Consider the following 20,845-nt stretch of genomic DNA (forward strand, 5'->3'; position numbering starts at 1 on the left):
GCAATGGCTGAACAAGTTGCGGTATATGAATGTAATGGTAGGTGTTTAACAAAATAACTGTTGATTTGACTTTCTATCTCCAGAACCTACCACAGCACCAACACATAGTAGGCACATAAACAAATTACAAGTTAATAGACTCAGAGTTTACTCCCTCATTTTACAGATGAGGAAACTTTGTCCTATAAGAAATGATGAGCAGGTAGACTTCAGAAAAACTTGGAAAGACTTATATGAACTGATGTTGAGTGAAGTGAGCATAACAAGGAGAACGTTGGAACATTCTACACAGTAACAGCCGTATTGTGAGATGACTGACTTTTGATAGACTTAACTCTTCTCATCAATGCAAGGACCTAAAATAACACCAAAAGACTCATGATGGAAAACGCCATCCACAGCCAGACAAAGAAATATGGAGTCTGAATACAGATGGAAGCATACTATTTGCTCTCTTTTTTTGTTTTCTTTTGCTTTTTTCTTTCTCATGGTTCTTCCTATCCATTCTAATTCTTCTATACAACATGGCTAATGTGAAAATATGCTTAATAAGAAGGTATATTTAGAGTCTATATTGAATTTCATGTTATCTTGGAGAGGGGAAAGTGGAGGGAGGCAGAGAAAATTGAAAACTTATGGAAATGAATGTTGCAAACTGAAAGTAAATAAATTAATTTGGAAAGAAATTAGTCACAATCAAAAGACAGAGATTTTTTTAAAGTTTTCTTTTTACTCTCACCCTTTCAGAGAAAGAAAAAAAAGCATCCTAGTTAAACTGCAAATAACACTAGTGTTAGAGATGCAGAAGAGCCTCCTGGCAAAGTCTTGCTGGTCAAACTGTTGTAAGACCCTTTTCTCTGCCCCATGCCTAGCACAACTGAAGTCACACAGAAACACATGCCCACAGTTAGGGCTGATCATCAAGTATTACACTATAGGTATACAGAGACAAAAAAAAACAGAAAAGAACACACTCAGGGATATAGAGTCTCAGTGAATAAAAAAAAAAATTTTGCTTTTTCCAATTTCTTCCTTTGCCCAAGGAAATCTTTTACACTAAAGTGCCTATGTAGTCAAACTGGTTTTTCTGTTGTTGTTTTTGGTTCTGAAGCACTTAATCTGATATGTTACCACACAGAGACCTGCTATCTGACTCAGACTGATTGATATAAAATAGTTTTAAAGTTTATTCTCCCACAGATCAATGTCTCAGACTTCCTTTAGAAGACCTATATACTTCAAGAATTTGAAACACAGTTAGGTAGTTTTTGGTTTGTAGATAGAACCTCACAATACATCAAATCCTCAGGTGGCCAGAAATTATACTTTATCTCTCTAGTCTAATTCTGGAGGTCTCTATCAATCAGAACATATTTTACCGATGACCCTATTGTGAGAGCAGCCAGTTATTAAAAGATGCAGCACATAGAAAACACACAGAACATATTTTTACACAGAGAAGATTTAATAGTTGAGAATAGGGAGTCAATTTAAGGCCAGAGTGCTTAACAGAAAGTTTGCTGTTGTGAATAAATTTTCCACTTGAGTCCAAAAAGATGTGGAGTTTTCTGATAAGAATTTGGGGTACAGAGCTCTGATTCAAGTTTCCAAGCTGTAATGAATAAGACCCCTGAGACACAGAGTTGACAGGTAATTAATAATCAGTGTATAAATTAGGCTGACCAATGCTCAATAAATTGATGGTCATTATCTTTATCCAAAGATACCAAAGGAACTCTTAAACACCTTAAAAGAGTTGTGTGCCTTCTGACAGGGAGCCACCCCCCCCCCCCCCCCCCCGCCCGATGCATACACACTCACACACCAGTGAAACTCAACCCTTATTGGTGTACATTTAATGAGGAAGTGAGCTAAATGTCTTTAACATCTCTGGCTGTGAACATGGTTTGATCATGAGATTCAGCAGCCATGATCATGAGATTCAGCATCTGGACAGTGGAAGCCATTTCCATCTAGACCTTTCTGGCTAATTTTCTCCTTCATGAGCTGGGTCAACCTAAACTCTAATGGAGCAAATCAAGAACAAGGAGCCATGTTCTGGAGGAAAAACTCTCTCTAAGTAAACAACAACAAAAAAGATCCAGCAGAGTAAACAAATCCTTAAAATAAAAGTAAGGGTACCTGCCAAGGTAGATACCTTGAGTCTGGGAGATTACCTTACTCAGTTATAGACTTTATAGACTGACTGATCTTCTCAGCACTGAAGTCTTAACAAAAATAGGAGGAAAAGGATGTATCACAAATTAATAATTACTAATAATATGATAGCATAATATTAATTTCTTTCAATATAATACATATTTATACATATAACACAAAATATACATATTATCTCTGTATAGGTGTTTGTGTACGAGTGTGTATATATGTGCACATATGTGTATATACATCTGTATCTTGGACAGATACACTATTTGTAAGTAACATTCATTTCCATGGACCATAGGAAAGCAATAATTTTCCAAGAATGGGTTGTGTTGTGACAGTACTGTCAATATTCTAGATGAGGTATTAGTGAGATGAGGCTGACTAATATTAATAAAAGGCATCAATAAGAGAGATTTTGTTCTCATTATAGTTGATAGTCATCCATAACTTTGTTGACCTGATTCACATGGGTTCTAAGGAATGGAAATTTCAGGTGTTTGTTTTCAGTAGCTTGAAATTGAAAGTATCCTATAGTCATTATTATCATTTGTCAGCCATCTACTGGTTACTCCTGGGACAGATAATGAAAGATCCAGGGGTACTTTCTTTATTGGGAAGGTAAGTAAAGAAGCAAGGATGAAGAGGCCCCTGAAAGATAATGTTTGGAGGACTATAGATAAGATATCTCTCTATGGCATCATAAAATGTTACATGTCCCCTTTCATAATCAAGGAAAATGCCCTCTTTGTGTATAGATTGGATTGGATGATAACCATCTTGGGAATTCCAGAGAAAGAAATCATTTCCATATTTGAAGCCTGTGAGGGTCCTTGTATCCTCAGCTGATAAGTAGCATTTCCCCTTTCTGCAGACTGAATCTTTACAGATGCTCACTTCCCACTCTGTCATATCTCTCACCTCCACTTCCCAATAGTGTTTACTTGAGGTGAAGGTTTGGGCCCCCAATACAAGAAGAGCATAGTCAAATCTTTCTTTTTTGTCAGGCAGGTCCTGGAGAACATTTCCATAGTTGACACTCTTCAAGTCTTTGGACATGATGAGATGATGATTGGCTGTTCAGGATCCAGAGTTATATCCCTAGTTATATCCTTGTAGAAACTCATGAATATTTCTCTCAAGCCAATGATGGGGCAGGTGTTGGACCAAGGGAAGCAACTTCTGGTTTTTGAAGTGGAAGTTCCTCATTCCTTTCCAAGGTGCCTTTCACACCCTGAAGCATTTTCAAGTGAATGGAATGAAGTTAGTGAAAACTTCTCAGTGCTTAATAACAGGCTTTTAGTAGATGGTTAGGCCTAAGTTTCGGTTTCCCAGAAATCATGTGACTTTTGGGAATACGAAACTTAAACTACCCTCCCTTGGGTTGTCATATCAGTATAACACAACCTCCGCTTTGAGTTGCCACATCAATATCCACATCAACCTAATTCCACTGCTCCTTTGTCCTCTATTCACAGGGTAGAAAAGTTTAGATTGTGACCCTGCCTCCCAGCCAATGGGAGTAAAAGGCCTGCAGGGGGGTAGGATCTGCATTAGGGCTATATAATCTCTATTTTTGCCTTCTGTAATTGCTTCACTCTCCTGATTACTTATCAGAGAGGAGATACCCTTTCTCATGAGATCATAATAAAATCTTGCTCCTTTGCTTCTACCTTGAGAAGTCTCTGATTTTTATTTGTCAGTGGTCTCTGATCTACACGCAAGTGTACCTTGTCCGAATTCTCCTCTACTTCTTATATAATTTGCTGCAGTTCTTGGATTTGTTTTGACAATTTGGCCTTGCTCTCTTTGAATTTAACCAGGTTGTTTCTGAATTCCTGGTTCAGTTTTTGCAGGTGTAGAGTTTCTTCATCCTATAAGAACTGGTGAGTTTTCTCCTATTTGGACATCAATAACTGTTTAAAAACATGTATACCCTCTTATATCGTCCCCTTCTTTCACTCTCTTATTCCAATTTGACTTTAAATTTCTCCTCTTATTAAATTCTGGCCTTTTTTTAGAGTGAAGTAGTACAATTCACAACAGAGTTCACACCTACAGACTTCAGGCCAGAGCTATCTTGCGCATTAATTCATCAAGTCAGTAAAATCTGGGTGAAAATGATTCATGTTTCATTACAGATATTGTTTATAATATAAGTACTGTTTTAAAATGTCTTCTTTGATGCATAGAAAGACGGAAGGGGAGGTCCATATGAGAATAGCAGTATAAAAGCAGAAGATAGCAATAAAAATTTATTTTGAAAAATATTTTGCTTCAGTCTCCTGCTTCTGTACTTTGCTGTTTTCTTGCTTGCATATGTCACTTGTTTATTTATTTATTTTTTCATTAATTCATTTACTTTCTCCAACAGCAATTCCATTAGGTAGTCAGGTGCCAACAACTCCAAACTAAACAATGGTATAAAGTGAAAGAAGTCAATTCAGTTGCAGTTTCCAAAAGTCAATATATATCTCAGCATGTCTATTAGTGACTGGATGCAGACAGCACCAATATTCACACTGGGATCAGCCCTTCCTATTTTGATTCTGATGCCCAGCAGAATTCAATCCTTTCTCACTCAGAGTAGAAATTCTCCTTTTTTGGGGGGGTAGTATTTTACTTTTCACAGTCACATGTAGGCAGTTTGTAACGTTCATTTTTTTAAAATTTGAGTTCCGAATTTTTCTCCCTTCCCTCCCCTCTCTCTAGAATGGTAAGCAGTTTGATATAGGTTATATATGATGCACATGTCATTTCATATAACGTATTTATGAAGACGATGTTTTGTGTAGATGTCTTATCTTCCCTGCTGTAGTGGAATGTCCTGGTGACTTCCTTGTGAAGTATGATCTTCTTTTAGTTTTGTAGCTCCTTCAAGGCCTAGCAGGTCCTCAATCTAGATGGAAGTGGAACTTAATTACTTTCCTTGCTGAAGACTTTCCTACATTGATAAAATCACAGGGGACTGTTCCTTTACATATAAGCTTATATCATTGTTATTATTTAGACAATACATTTTGGCTTGATTGTTTAACTTCAGGATTACATGGCACAACCTTTTAACTATAATTTTGATTGATCTGAGATCTCATTGGTGTGGGTTCTACCTTCCAAAGAGCATATGTCAAGCTACCTATGTATTCTCATCTTGTCTGTTGTTGCCATAACCTGCTTCCCCCTACCCCCCTCCCCCGCCCCCGCCACACACACACCAAGAAGTTTGCTTTAACATGCTGGAGGACTTCTGTTGAGTTTTTAAATTTTTCATGGATACCAGTGCAGTCTTGAGACTGGCCTTCTGTTATATTTCCTCCTTCCCAGTGAAAGGCCTATCTCTTTTTGTGGTCATACATGCTAGTGATATCTTTCATTCCATTTCTTGCATGCAAATCATGTTTGGTAAAATGTTACATCCTACTTCTATTCACTAATTTTCTTTTTGGTCAGTTCTGATTATGAGTCCTTTCAGCTCATAGAGTTCCATAATTGGCAGCTATATATTGTCACCAGGAAGGAACTGGTTTTTTAAAAGGCTTTGGCAGGACCATGCCATTAAAATTAAAATAATGAGAACAACCGAATTTAGTTCTCAGATTTAGTGCTATCTCAGTTAAACTACCAAAGGGGTACCATATAGAGCTGAACAAAATTCCTTAATAATAAAATTAACGTGGAAGAAATAATGAAAAAAGTGAGAATGCACTTCCAGACCCCAAATTTTGTTTCAAAGCACTAATCATCAAAACTGTTTGGAAGAAGGAAGGAAGGCAGGCAGGCAGGCAAGTGAGTTAGGGAGTAGACATAATTAAACTTAATAATCCTGCATTTCATATACCTAAGAACACAAATTACTTAGGGAAGAAATGTCACATGAAAAGAATTGCTAAGAGAAATGGAAAGTAGTTTGTAAGAAATCAAGTTTAGGTCGACATATACCACATTAAGCTCAAAATGTGAATTTTAAAGGTCATCTCCTAAAAAAATTAAGTGAACCACATCAAATATCTCTTACAGCTATGGCTAAGGAGAGAATTATTAGGCAAACAAGGTAGTCATGAAAGATAACAGGTAGTTTCAATTGCATGAAGTTGAAAAGGTTTCACATGATCAAAATTAACACAACCAGAAGTGATTGGAAAAAAAATCATTGGGTGGGAAAACAAATACCTCTTTGCATCAAATATCTCTGGCAACAGAGTATGACATCTGAGATATATAGATAAACCAAAAGAGACATAAAAGATGAGAGGGGACATGAATAAATGATTCTCAATAGAATTCCAAACTATTAACAAATGAAAGATGAATCCAAATCACTAATGATAAAGCAATGTGATCTACACATCTCTGAGGATTCATCTCATACCCAGTGAATTGGCAAAGATGACAAAAGATGGGAATAGCTAATGCTGGAGTAACTAAAGAAAGATAGACCCACTAGTGTGCTGTTGGTAGAGCTCTGAACTGGCACAACAATTTTTTTGAAGAGCAATTTGGAATTTAAATATTGTTATTAATATCATTACTTCTAAAAATAGCTAACAGTTGTATAGTACTTTTAAGATTTACAAAACATTTTACGTTGGATACTTAGAATAACCCCATGAAGCAGGTGATATTATCCTTATTTTACAAGTGAAGAAACTGAGTTTGAGAGAGGTTAAGCTACTTGCCAGAATCATACAGCTAGTAAATGTCTGAGGAAGGATTCCTGACTGCAAACCCTCCACTCTTTCTACTAGGCCCCCTATCTGCTATCTCTAATAGGATTAGAGATATATTAATTATGTTAAGAAAGTGATTGGAATTTCCCCATCATTTGATCTAGACTTGCTACTGTTAGGCTAATAATAACATTTTAAAATTTACAAAGCACTTTACAAATATTTACTCAATTTATTTGCACATTTATTCTTACACTCACTCTACAAGGTACAGGTAAGAAAATGGAGGCAGAGAGTTTAAGTGATTAACCTCACATCACACAGATAGTAAATGTCTATTGTTTAAAGTATTTTAAAGGCAGGATTTCAACTTCTTTCTTCCTGGCGCCGGTTCCAGTGTTCCGTTCACAGGTTCATCTAGCAACCTGTACCCTAGGGTGGTTACAGAAAGATCCCATACACACCAAAATATAGTAGCACTTTTTGTTGAAGCGAAGAACTGGAAAGATAGCTTAACAAATTGAGGTCCATGAGTATAACTGACAACTATTGTGCTACAATAAATGATGGATATGAAGAATGCAGGGAGAAGTGGGAAGGCTTATGTGATGCAAAGAGAATAAGCAGAGCCAGGAAAACAATATACCCAATAACTGCAACAAAGGAAATGGAATGGATAAAAACAACAGAGTAATTAAGACTGAAGGCCATGAAATTAGTAAATAAGCTTATTTCCAAAGAAGATATACTCAGAATTTACCACTTTTCCTTCTTTGCCCATATGGGGTGTGTGTGTGTGTGTGTGTGTGTGTGTGTGTGTGTGTATGTGTCTGTGTCTGTGTCTGTGTGTGTGTCTGTGTCTGTGTCTGTGTGTGTCTGTGTCTGTGTCTGTGTCTGTGTTTGTAGGTAACGTGGTTTGGGGTTTCTGGGAAGCCTAAAATGTCAGGGTACAGGGGGCTTCCACCTGGAATGAATTCATGCACTCAAACCTTCTTCCAGTCAAGTGGCAAGATTTATTGTAAGGGCAATAGTAGTTGGCAGGGTTCCTAGTGAACCTGCAACTTAATGAGGGTGAGACTGTTGCTTATAATCCTAAAGGACATTGAATGGATCTGGATAGGATTAAGAAATGGTAAGTAGTCTGGTGTGGACCTGGTCTGATAGTGAAAGAAATATTAAGTAGTCAGGGTAGGCCTAGAGTGAAAGGACAGTCAAATAAGCTAATTAAGTGATCGAGGTGTATCAGACTGGACCAGATGCCTTGGGCCAAGAGCCTATGATCTGGGCTATTCAAATATATGGGTAAATCCAGAGACTGGGTTGCTTCCAAAGACATGGTCTTTTCCTTTTAAAGGTCCAGGTCCCATCACCCTATCAGAAGAAGGGGATTATGAGAGTGAAACATTGCATATAATGTAGGATTAGGTTGATTTGTTGATGGATTTTGCTAAACTGTTTCAGTATTTTTATTTTTAAAAAATTTTTTTCTTTAAGAGATGACTGTCTGAGAAAGTTGTGTTTGTCCCTCTTTCTCAAAGAGAACCATGACATCAGGATGATGACATGACTTGCAGTTGACTTTGATTTGAGTGAGGAAGGACTGTGCAAGTTCACCAACCTCACTTTCTTCTCCTGAGTCATCTGGGTCCAATGGCCTGATATTCATCAGGATGACTGGAGATGGTGTAGGATGCAATGTGGGACCTTGGCCATTTTAGGCTAAGGTCTTATCAGATTTTCCCTTAGAGTGAGATATATCCATTCAATGAATAGGCTTCTTTAAGTAGTTACTCAAGGGATAGCCCCTTTTAATAAAAGAAAAAAATAACCAAAAAATCAAACTGGGAGAGGAAGACCCTAGGGTTCCTGGGTAAAAGAGTAATAGTTCCTATTTAGTAATTACATTCACTCTATGCTAGGTGGGTGGGGACCTGGTGTCTAATCTATGAGCGCCAGAGTGATTGGGTTTAAGGATTGTTCTTTTAGCAAGAAATGTAGCCAGTAAATCCAAAGGAGAAATGGCAGCTTTTGGCCATGGAAGTGGAACTTCCCCCGGGTAGAGCACCCCAGGAGAAGAGAGGAGAGGGGAGGGAAAGGGAAAGGAGGGGAATGCAAAAAGAAGAAAGGGGATGAGAGGTAAGGGGAGGAGAGATGAATGAAAGAATGAGTGAGGAGAAATGAAAAACATTGGTTAAGGGCTTATATGTTAAGCAGTGTGCTCAATCAAGAAAAAAAAGAAGACAAATCTCTAAAAGATGTAACCGTTCTAATTGAGAAAGACAATCCATGTAGAGGAAGGCAAGTAGCATTATCCCTGTTTTACAGATGATGGAACTGAGATTTCAAGAAGTAGAGTAATTCACCAAGAATCATTCATGAATGTGGATGCCCTGTCCCCCAAGACCTTAACCTTTACTCTATGTCACAGCTGCCTCTTTTCTGCTTGCAACATGAACTCCAGCATTGAGAGGGATGACATTTTACAGATTGGTTGCTGGTAGGGACCCACTTTTTAAGGGGTTTTGTATTGTTTTCTTTTTGTTGTTGAGGAAAGGAGAAAGACATATTAGAAATTGTTGGTGCGATAAAAACAAAAGCTATCATTAAAAAAAAATAGATGGACTTAATAGTAAGGAATAGCTTTGGATCATTGAAAACTCTATGTCAATTCCCACGTCATCTACTCCACTCTCTTCTTAATATTAGATTATGGCATGCATTGCCCTGGGGTTTACTGGCTAGATTTCTTTCTTAAAGATTATGTCTTAAACCCAATTCACTCTGGCTCTCATTGATTGGTTAACAGTGGGTCTCTATCCAAGCACCACTTAATGGTTATTGTTTGAGCCTGGATATCTCAGAATGAATGTGAGTAGTAATTGTTTCTCTTTTGCCAGAAAACCTGAGGATCTTCCTCTCCCAGTTTGATATTTTTTCTTTTTCAAAAAAAAAATTATTTTTTAGATTAAAGGGACCATTCCTTGGTTCACTTCTTAAACAGGCTGAGTAGGTGTTGCCTCAGTCAAAGTAAAAACTCAGAAAGACCTTAGCTTTAAAAGGCCAACGACTCCCACTCCATCTAGGGCCATCTCAGGTTATCCTGATCTAGTCTGGCCACTGGACTCAGATGGCTTCAAAGGAGAAAGTGAGGCTATTGACTTTTCACAGCCCTCCCTCACTTACATTCAATTTATTTGCAAGTCATGGCATCATCTTCCTGAAGTCATGGTCCCCTTTAAGAATAATGGATAAACTACACAATCTTCACTGTCTATTCAAGGTATTTGTATTGATGGACTGAATCAATAGGCTGTAGATCCCATCATTGACTTGGTAATATACATTCTATATTCAACATCTTTCTCTAACTAGACTGATTTCTTTTGATCAACCATAAATCTTCAGGAAGCTAGGTGGCACAATGGATGGAGTGCTGGACCTGAAATTAGGAAGACTGATCTTCCTGAGTTCAAATCTGGCCTCAGACACTTACTGGCTGTGTGACGTTGGACAATCCACTTAACCCTCATTTCCTCAGTTTCCTCATCTGTATAATAAACTAGAGAAGGAAATGGCAAAACACTCCAGCATCTCTGTCAAGAAAACTCCAAATGAGGTCATAGAGAGTCAGACTCAATGACTCAACACAAGAACAACTAATCTTGTTGAGTTGACCCTGTATTATTGGAATGATGCTGTCAGTATAATGCCATATGCAATCAAGAATCCCAGGAAAACAATGCCATCTATAGAAAGTACTCTTTAGATTCTAAAGAGGACAGCATTCATGACAGTGATAAACACCATTAACTATCTCCCTGCATACTGATTTGTTGCTGTTGTTGAATCATTTCAGTCATGCCCGACTTTTTGTAACCTCCATTTGGGATTTTCTTGGCAAATATGCTGGAGTAGTTTGCCATTTTCTCCTCCAGCTCATTTTACAGATGAGGAAACTAAGACAAACAGAGTTATGTGACTTGCTCAGGATCACACAGCTAGTAAGTGTCTAAGGTTAGATTTCAACTCAGGAAGATGATTTTTTTGACTTCGGGCTAGGCACTCTATCTACTGCACTACCTAGCTGCCCCAGATATTGATTAACAGAGATAATGTTTAAAAACAGTTATCCTATAGGAGAGAGAAAACATATCTCTCTGTAGATCAGTGAGTCAATAAGCATTTATTAAGCGTCTATTACATGCCAGGCCTGTGTTAAGCACTGGAGATACAAAGAAAATAGACAAAACAAAACAAAAAAACAAAAAATACCCAGTCTGTGCCCTAAAGTCCCATACTCTAAGCTCCTAGAGGAGCTCACAATCTAATGGGGAAGACTATGTACAAACAACTATGTACAAACAAGCCATATACAGGCAAATTGGAAGTAATTAATAGGAAGAAGGCACTAGCATTAAAAAATGATTGATAAAGCCTTCTTCTACAAGATAGGATTGTAGCTAGAACCTCAAGGAAGCCAGGAGGCGGAGATGAGGAGGTAGCATATTGCAAGCATGGGAGATGGGATGTGAGTAAAGACTATAGTGTTTTGTAAAACATTGCACATTCCATTGAAATTAGTTTATTTCTTGGTTAGTTTTTCTAAATTGCTTTTTTTTCATTTAAAAAAATTCTATCTTACAAGAGATGTCTCAATGGGTAGAAACACATTTGGAACACTGGAAAAATATGTTCGGTGACATAAAAGTTATACAAAAAGAAAATGTAAAAGGCCTCCTGATAGTCTGAAGTATGACACTTGCATTGACCTGAGCCTATTCTAGTGACTTCCATGTTCAGGTGTCCTGCTAAAGTAGTTATAATAATTGGAGGTTCCTTGTTGATCCTTGTGTGTCACCATCACTAGGGGCTCTATTGAGGATGACTACCGAAACTGCCTTCCTTCCTGAGCAGGAACAACTATCTACTCAAAGTAGAAACAATTTCTGGTCTCATTCTCTCTTCCTCTCTTTTGAACAATGTCTTGGGATTCTAACAATTTTCCCATGAACTCCATGAAAGTGAAGAAGGAATTTCTCTTCCTTCCTACTCCCCATTAGCTCTTGGAGTATCTATGCACATATGATAGTGTATACATGTTTTTGTCTAGGTAAGCTTGATATTGGCTCTCAAGTCATTAGCTGACTCATATGTATGTATGTGTGTGTGTGTGTGTGTGTGTGTGTGTGTATGTGTTTCTTTATCTTACTGTAGGTGATGAAACAGTGACCCTGAGATGGATGTTTCAAACCTTGGTGGCTATCTCATCAATTCCAGAGCTTGGTAGCTTCCTAGGAGATGAATGAAAGCCATAGGTGCTTTTTGCAAATATATTCCTCTTAGAGAAAGAGAAGACCACTGACAGAAGGAATGGCTAAACAGACCTGGTTGACCAGAAGGTCTGGACTTTTATTTACTGGTCAGACAGTGTAGACTAAAGAGAATGAGAAATCTATAGTTACAAAAGTTTCCTGAGGATCTTTACCTCCTGGTAACATATGATAGAAGTGAAGAGGAAATGTATTTCTATAATTGTTTCCCCAGTTCCTGTGAATTCTTTGCTAACCTGAAGACTCCTAGGAGTCTTTCCTACCTTCAGGACTTCAAAGATTCAGGATTTTTTGAGTCTAGGTACTCACTTCACTGATGCAAGTCTTCAGCTTTCTAGGTCACAAAAACAGTCTGGGAACTAACACAGCAAAACAAATTCATCATCTTGTAGTCAACCTGATGATAAGCCTCTCAGAAATTAGTTAGGAGGCCCTTTGGATGATGCATATAGTCCACTGCTGATCCTATAAGGGACATTATATAAAATTACCACATAGCATATCAAATAGTTTCTTCCTTTATATGGTCTCCTACAGAATGGTCCCACAATGATCCATAATAATGTATAGAATGAGACATGGTGAACTGAAGAAAATACTGAGTAAGAAAACCTGGGCAAAAATCTTGACCTTGTGAGTAACTAGTCATTAACCCCAAGCAAATAATTTATTTTCTCTGTATCTTAGTTGCTTCATCTACAAAATGATAGGGAATGGATGATGATGATGATGATGATGATGATGATGACAATGATGGTGGTGATTGGGATGATCACGATAACACTAATAATAATGACAGCAAAAGTACCTTGAATTTACATAGTACTTTAATGATGGCAAAGTGTTTTACGTATGTTGTCTTCTTTCCAATTAAAGAATTTTGTGATTATATACAATATAGGGCAGTTAGGTGGTTTGTGTGTTCGTCCTTCTTTGCTGAAGAAGACTGTGCCATCAGGGAAATGATGACATGATTTACACTTGACTTTGTTTTGAGTGAGGGAGGGCTGTGCAGGTCACCAGCCTCACTTCTCCTCCAGAGCCATCTGAATCCAGTGACCAGATATTCATCAGGATGACTGGAGATGACCCAGGATGAGGCAGTTGGGGTTAAGTGACTTGCCCAAGGTCACACAGCTAGTGAGTGTCAAGTGTCTGAGGTGAGAATTGAACTCAGGTCCTCCTGACTCCTGCACTGGTGCTCTATCCATTGCACCACCTAGCTGACCCAGTAGTCATCTAAATGCAACTACAGTGGTGTAGTGGGTAGAGTGCCAGGACTGGAGTCAGGAAGACTCATTTTCCTGAGTTCAAATCTGGCTTCAAATGCCTACTAGCTGTGTGATCCTGGGCAAGTCACTTAACTCTGTTTGCCTCAATTTCCTCATTTGTAAAATGGCTTGGAGAGGGGCAGAGTCAAGATGGCAGAGTAGAAAGACACATATACTCTAGTGCTTCTCCCACAACCCAGAAAATACCTGTAAAAAAAATGACTCAACAAATTCTAGAGCAGCAGAAGCAATAGAACAACAGAGTAAAAGAGGTTTCCAGTCAAAGGTAACCTGGAAGGCCAACAGGAAAGGTGTATCTCATGGGACACTGAGTGGAGCGAAGCCCAGCCCTGGCTGCATGGCACTGGGAGAAACAGGACCTGAAGAGACCTCTAGGGCAGAATTCTCAGAAGGAAGTGTCCCAGATCCCTCAACCCACAAGCAACAAAGAAAGCTCCAAAGATCAGTGTGGGACAGCTTTCTCAGCTGGATGAGAAGGGAGCAGCGTCCCCCCAGCACTGGCCCCAGGTGGCAGCAGCAGCAGTGGTGGCAGCAGCAGCAACAGCAGCAGGGTATGGCAGGCAGCTACTGTGGTTGTGGAAGCAGCCTTGGTCCATTGTCCAGGCAGCTCAGCTTAAAGTCTCTGGGGGGAACTGAGTAACTGATTTGAACCTCAACCCTCAGTGGCAGCCTTGCCCCCACCCAAAGCCCCTGGGGGAATTGAGCAGCTGATCTGAATCTCAGCCTTGAGCATGGTACTGGGGGGAGGAGGAGGACTAGGACCCTCCTCTTGACAAAGGATTCAGAAGTCAAATAACTGTCTGGGAAGATGCCCAAAAAAGGGAAAAAAATAAGACCATAGAAGGTTACTTTCTTGGTGAACAGGTGTCTCCTTCCATCCTTTCAGATGAGGAACAAGAAGGCATACTGTCAGAGGAAATCAAGGCTTCTGCCTCTAGTACCTCCAAAATGAATATGAAATGGGTTCAAGCCATAGAAGAGCTTGAAAAGTGAGTCAGCAGCTTGTTAGGAGAATCAAAAAAATGCTGAGAAAAATAACACCTTTAAAAATAGGCTAACTCAATTGGAAAAAGAGGTCCAAAAAGCCAGTGAGGAGAAGGAGGCTTTAAAAAGTAGAATTAGCCAAATGGAAAAGAAGGTTCAAAACCTCACTGAACAAAATAGTTCTTTAAAAGAGAGACTGGAGTTCAGGGAAGCTAATGACTATGAGGTAAACCACGAAGTTAAAAAACAAAACCAAAAGATTGAAAAAATAGAAGAAAATGTGAAATATCTCATTGGAAAAACAACTGACCTGGAAAATAGATCCAGAAGAGATAATTTAAAAATTGTGGGACTACCTGAAAGCCATGATCAAAAAAAGAGCTTAGACATCATCTTTCATGAAATTATCAAGGACAACTGTCCTGATATTCTAGAATCAGAGGGCAAAATAAATATTGAAAAAATCCACCAATCACCTCCTGAAAGAGACTTGAAAAGAGAAAATCCTAGGAATATTGTGCCCAAATTTCAGAGTTCCCAGGTCAAGGAGAAAATATTGCAAGCAGCTAGAAAGAAACAAATTGAGTATTGTGGAAATACAATCAAGATAACACAGCATCTGGCAGCTTCTACATTAAGAGATGGAAGGGCTTCAAATAGGATATTCCAGAAGTCAAAGGAACTGGGATTAAAATCAAGAATCACCTACCCAGCAAAACTAAGTATAATACTTCAAGAGAATAAATGGTCATTCAGTGATATAGAGGATTTTCAAGCATTCATGATGAAAAGACCAGAACTGAATAGAAAATTTGACTTTCAAACATAAGAATCAGGAGAAGCATGAAAAGGTAAACAGGAAATAGAAATCATAAAGGACTTTCTAAAGCTGAATTGTTTACATTCCTACATGGAAAGATAATATTTGCAACTCTTGAGACTTTTCTCAGTATTTGGGTAGGTGGTGGGATTACACACACACACACACACACGCACACACACACACACACACACACAGAAACACACACATAGACAGAGAGTGTAGGTTGAGTTGAATCAGAAGAGATGGTATCCATAAAAATAAAATAAAATAAAATTAAGGGGTGAGAGAGGAAAATATTTGTAGGAGAAAAGGAGAAATGGAATGGGGCAGGCTATCACTCGTAAAAGAGATAAGAAAAATCTTGTTCAATGGAGGAAAAAAGGGAGGAGGTGATGGGGGAAAATGAAGCTTACTCTCTTCACATATGACTTAAGGAGGGAATAACATGCTCATTAAATTAGGTATGAAAATCTATCTTACACTACAGGAAAGTAGAGGAGAAGGGGACAAGTGAGGTGAGAGGGATGATAGAAGGGAGGGCAAATAGGGTAAGGGAGCAACTAGAAGTAAACACTTTTGGGAAGGGACAAAGTTAAATGAGAGAATGGAAAAAAGAAGAGGGGGACAGGGTAGGATAGAGGGCAATATAGTTAGTCTTACACAACATGACTATTACGGAAGATTTTTGCAAAATGACACATATATAGGCCGTATTGAATTGTTTGCCTTCTCAGTGAGGATGCATAGGGAGGGAGGGAGGGAGAGAAGTTGGTATTCAAAGTATTAGAAACGAATGTTGAGAATTATTATTGCATATAACTGGGAAATAAGAAATACAGGTAATGGGATATAGAAATTTATCTTGCCCTGCAAGAAAAAAAGAGACAATGGGGATAAGGGAAGGGTGGGGTGTGATTGAAGGGAGGATACATTGAGGTAAGGGGTAGACAGAATGCATGGTATTATGGGATGGGGCGAGGGGAGAGATGAGGAGAAAAATTGGAACACAAAATTTTGTGGAAATGAATGTTGAAATCTAAAAATAAATAAATATCTTTAATTGAAAAAGAACAAAAAATAAAGCTATGTTCTGGGGCTAAAGAATAATCAAATTTTTTTGGAGCATAAATGCATGGAGGGTCAGAGTACCAAACTGTGAAAGGTTTTGAGTGCCATAATAGGCCACTGAAGACTCCTGAGCAAAAGTGACGTGAGCTCATAGAATGTGAGCTTCTTGAGAGTAGGGACTATTTCATTTCTGTCTCATATAAACAGAACCTACTATAGTGCCTGGCACATGATAGATGCTTAATAAATACTTGTTTAACTGAGCCATTAAAAAAAATGGCCTAGAGAAGGAAATGGCAAACCACTCTAATATCTTTGCAAAGAAAATCACAAATAGCATGATGAAGAGTAAGACAGTTGAAATGAGTGAACAATAACATGTAAAATATTAGTAGGACCTATGAGAAACTACAGTATTTTATTTGAGATATATTTTGTCTTTTGCATGCAGTGATGGCCTAAGAAACAAATAAGAAAAAAAAAATTTCATACCTATAAAAGAGATTATTTGTACTGTACTCTATCAGTAGTTTAAACAAAAAGAGAAAGAGAAGCTAACGTATCTATGTAGCATCTCCTTCCCGTCACTTCTACTAGCCATGTCTCTCTCCATGGTAATTTAACTATCCAGAACCCCCAGGGGAAAGACTCTTCTTGAATAAAAAAGGTATCACCCAACCTATGATGCAAGGAAGAGTAAAGTAAAAGCCAGAATAAGTTTAATCAAAATTCATCTTGAAGTTCAAGTCCAATAGGTATATAAATAAAATGAGATGTTGGAAACAAACAAAACAGAGATACACATAAAGCCAAAGAAATTAGCTCCGTGTCTCAGGAGGACATACTGCAAAGGGGAGCATAGATGACTCTGGAGTGTTGCTTTTACTAATACAACTTCCTTGCCCAAGGCCTTCTTCTTTTATGACATCAGAATGCTCAGAAGTCCCTATCCTAGCTCCAATGGGATAGTGATTCAATAGGAATGGCCAATCCCCTTATACTCAATTATACTTTCCTGTTATGGATCCAATTTAACACGTGTTCATTCTGTTGACTACTGAAAGGAAAGAATATTTAATTAATCAATCAACATTTATTAGGCTCCTGTTATGTTCCAGGTACTAAGCTAAGTGATGGTAATATAAAGAAAGGCAAAAGACAGTCCTTGACCTCAAGGAGCTTACAATCTAATAGGGAAGGCAACATGCAAATATATGCAAAGCAAGCTCTATATAGGATAGATAGGAAATAACTAACAAAGGGAAGGCATTGGAATAGTAGGGCAAGCAGAACCTTTCTGTGGCAAGAGAACCTTTTAGAAACAGAAAATTGCACAGTACTAACCAGCACTGTCCACAGAGAGTAAGAATATGCAAACTTAGAATCACAATATTAGTATCCCCAAAGCACAACAGTGAGGGATAATGGTACAGGAAAAAAAATGCTAGTTCTCCAGTTAGAGGACCTGAGTTCAAGTCCTGGCTGCTCCACTTCTATCCTGGGACAGTCATTTACCTTTACTGTGTCTTAGTTTTCTCATCTGCAAAATGAAAAAGATTAGATATAGATGCTTTCCAAAGTTCCTTCTACTCAATCTATGAGGGATCCCATAAGCCCTCAAATCAATGGCTAGCTAGGTAGTGCAGCGGATAGAGCACCAGGCCTGGAGTCAGGAAGATCTGAGTTCAAATTCTACCTCAGACGTTTACTAGCTGTGTGGCCCTGGGCAAGTCACTTAACCCATATTTGCCTCAGTTTCTCATACAACATTGGGACACACCAGAGAAGGAAATGGTAAACTATTTTAGTACGTTTGCCAAAAAACTTCATGGACTTGTCCATGGGGTCACATAGATTCAGAAACAAATGAACAACAGATAAGCCCTTAACAGCCAATGATCCAAAATAACGAATGCCTGCTCATCATCTGTCTTTAAGGTCCTAGTCAATTAAGTACCATTCTTTGGTACAATGCAGAGGGTTTATCTTTCATCTTAACACAAACATATGTCAAATAGCTGTGGTTGCTCCTTTCTACTAATCTTACTGACTTCCTTTCCAGTACATAGCTTGCCCACTACCTAAACTATGCCAGTCATATCACTTATGTCAGTGAGTGGAATTTGTAGCAAGGTATCCCTGTTAATCTTTATCCGATAGAATTTTTCTTTCCAACAATTTTCTGAGCAAAGTACTTTTAGCTTTAGAAGGGAAAGGTGATAGACAAATGATCTTTGAAGCTTGTATGGGCTCCAGCTACAATTCAGAGTCATTATGGTCAGTTCAAAGATGTACTGCTTAATGCGCTGCCCCTGATCACAAGGTTACCCTCCTGCTATAGCTGCAATTTCGTGATACTCACCAAGATAATGAGAAGGGGTATCTGCTCATCTCACCATTGTCCTTTAGAATGACAGGATCTTAGAGACTTTAGGTTGGAAGGAAACTCAGAATTCATCCAGGCCAAGTCCTACCTAGTATAGAAATCTCCCCTATGGCATTTATGTCAAATGCCCATAATCACTTAAGGAAATACAAGGTCTCCAATAGTAACCACCAGGAATAAAGCTGAATTAAATAGTCACTTATTCCAAGACAAGTGTCAGTAGTACTATTCTTCTAATCCAAGCATTTTTTTCTTTAGAAAAAGTCACATATACACATAAAATTAACCAGTCACAAACTAAGAAAATGATATGCACAATAACAGAATAAGTTAACAAGAAGGAATGAGATGCCTGTCAATGAAACTGTTCAAAGAGAGTAGAAGTTCTCAACCTGGACTCATGGACCTGAAAGCGATTAAATTTGACCTTTATTTACTTTTAATTTTAAATATTTTTATTTTCATTTCCAAATTCTTTCCTTCCATTCCCTTCTCCACACATTGCAAAAGCATGAAACATGATGGTCATTAAATACATGAAATCATGCAAAGCATATTTCCATATTGACCATGTTGCAAATAAATAAATAAATGAAAATAAATATGCTTCAATCTGTATTCAGAGTTGAACAGTTATCGCTCTGGGTTTGGGTAGCTTCTTCATCAGGAGCCTTTTGGAATGATCATGGATTGTTGTGCTTATTAGAACAGTTAAATCTGGAACAATTAACTATTATTACCATATTGTTGTTTGCTATGTATAATGTTCTCCTACTTCTTACTTCACTTTGCATTGGCTCATATAAGTCATCACAGTTTTTTCAGAAATTATCTTCTTTGTCATTTATTATTGCATAATAGTATTCAGTCATATTCATATACCATAACTTGTCTAGTCATTTATTAATTGGTAGGCATCCCCTCAGATTCCAATTCCAAGCCATGGCATAAAGAGACACTCTGAATGGGGTCACGAAGAACCAGACACCACAGAAATGACTGAATAACAGCAACACACACAAACATATGCAACATACATATGTATACCCATCCATATGCATACATAGCATTTATAAAGCAAATGAATATGAACCTATTTACAGTAGTAATTAAATTCAATATAACTTGGGCTGGAGGGCACTAGCAATTGAGATGGGGCAGGAAATGATGCATGCAGAAGATTTTGTTTTATCTTCATCTTAAAGGAAGAGAGAAAGTCTATGATGTATAGGTAAGAAAGATGATGAATTTTATCTCAGAGACAAGATCAAGTAAGTTATATGGGCAGATGTGGGTATAAGGAAAGTTGGGGGGGAAAAGGTGAACTAGGATGAGGTAATAATTGAGGTAGGAAGGCCAATTTGGAGGTTGTTGCAATAATCTAGGTGAGAGTTGGTAAAAGGCCTGAACTAAGGTGGTAGCTGAAGAAGAAAAGGGGTTGAATTGGAAGATGTTTTGAAGGTAATAATGGCAAGATTTGTCAAGAGTTCAGGATAATATGAGGATCAAAACCTTGAAACAAACCACATAAAATTAGTGTCATGAACACTCAGAAAAGAGAGAGTATCAAGAATAAGATGGGCAACAGTGTCAAATACAGAAGATAGGTTGAGAAAGATTAGGATTTGTCCTCTCTGTGGCTTTGGACACTACCAACCACCTCTTCCTTGCTAATTTCTCCTCATCTATTATTATGTCCATTTTACAGATGAAGAAACAGAGGCCAGTAGAATCTTAGTGCCTTGCCCAGGGTTATATAGCTAGTAAGTATCTGAGGTTGGATTTGAGCTCAGGTCTTTCTGACTCCAGGTCTAGTATTCTATACATCCATACCACCTAGATGCCCCTAATGAATCATCTAATATCTTATACTAGTAGACACAGCCACAGAAGAGGAAATGGTAGCCGAGTTCTATGACCTTGGATTCCCCCTGTAGGGGTAATGATGCCTAATTATAAACAGCTGAGTGGGTGTTGGTTTTAGATAGAACTACTATCCTACATTCTGAGTTACTCAATGTCCCCTAGAAGATGAAAGATTTTATGCTCCCCAAAGAATGCTGGATGGAAAAATAATGGCAGTGCCTTATGTCATCTATTGAGATAGTCTGGCACAAAATTCTCAAGGA

At 38.2% G+C, this 20,845-nt stretch overlaps 1 pseudogene; it reads right to left on the reverse strand.

Moving 5' to 3' along the window:
• Positions 1-2,727: 2,727 nt before the first annotated feature.
• LOC140502460 (probable E3 ubiquitin-protein ligase TRIML1 pseudogene) overlaps positions 2,728-20,845 on the reverse strand; it is a 57,579-nt pseudogene continuing 39,461 nt past the window's right edge.

This window comes from Notamacropus eugenii, chromosome 4 (genome assembly GCF_028372415.1).
Source record: "Notamacropus eugenii isolate mMacEug1 chromosome 4, mMacEug1.pri_v2, whole genome shotgun sequence".
NCBI lineage: Eukaryota > Metazoa > Chordata > Mammalia > Diprotodontia > Macropodidae > Notamacropus > Notamacropus eugenii.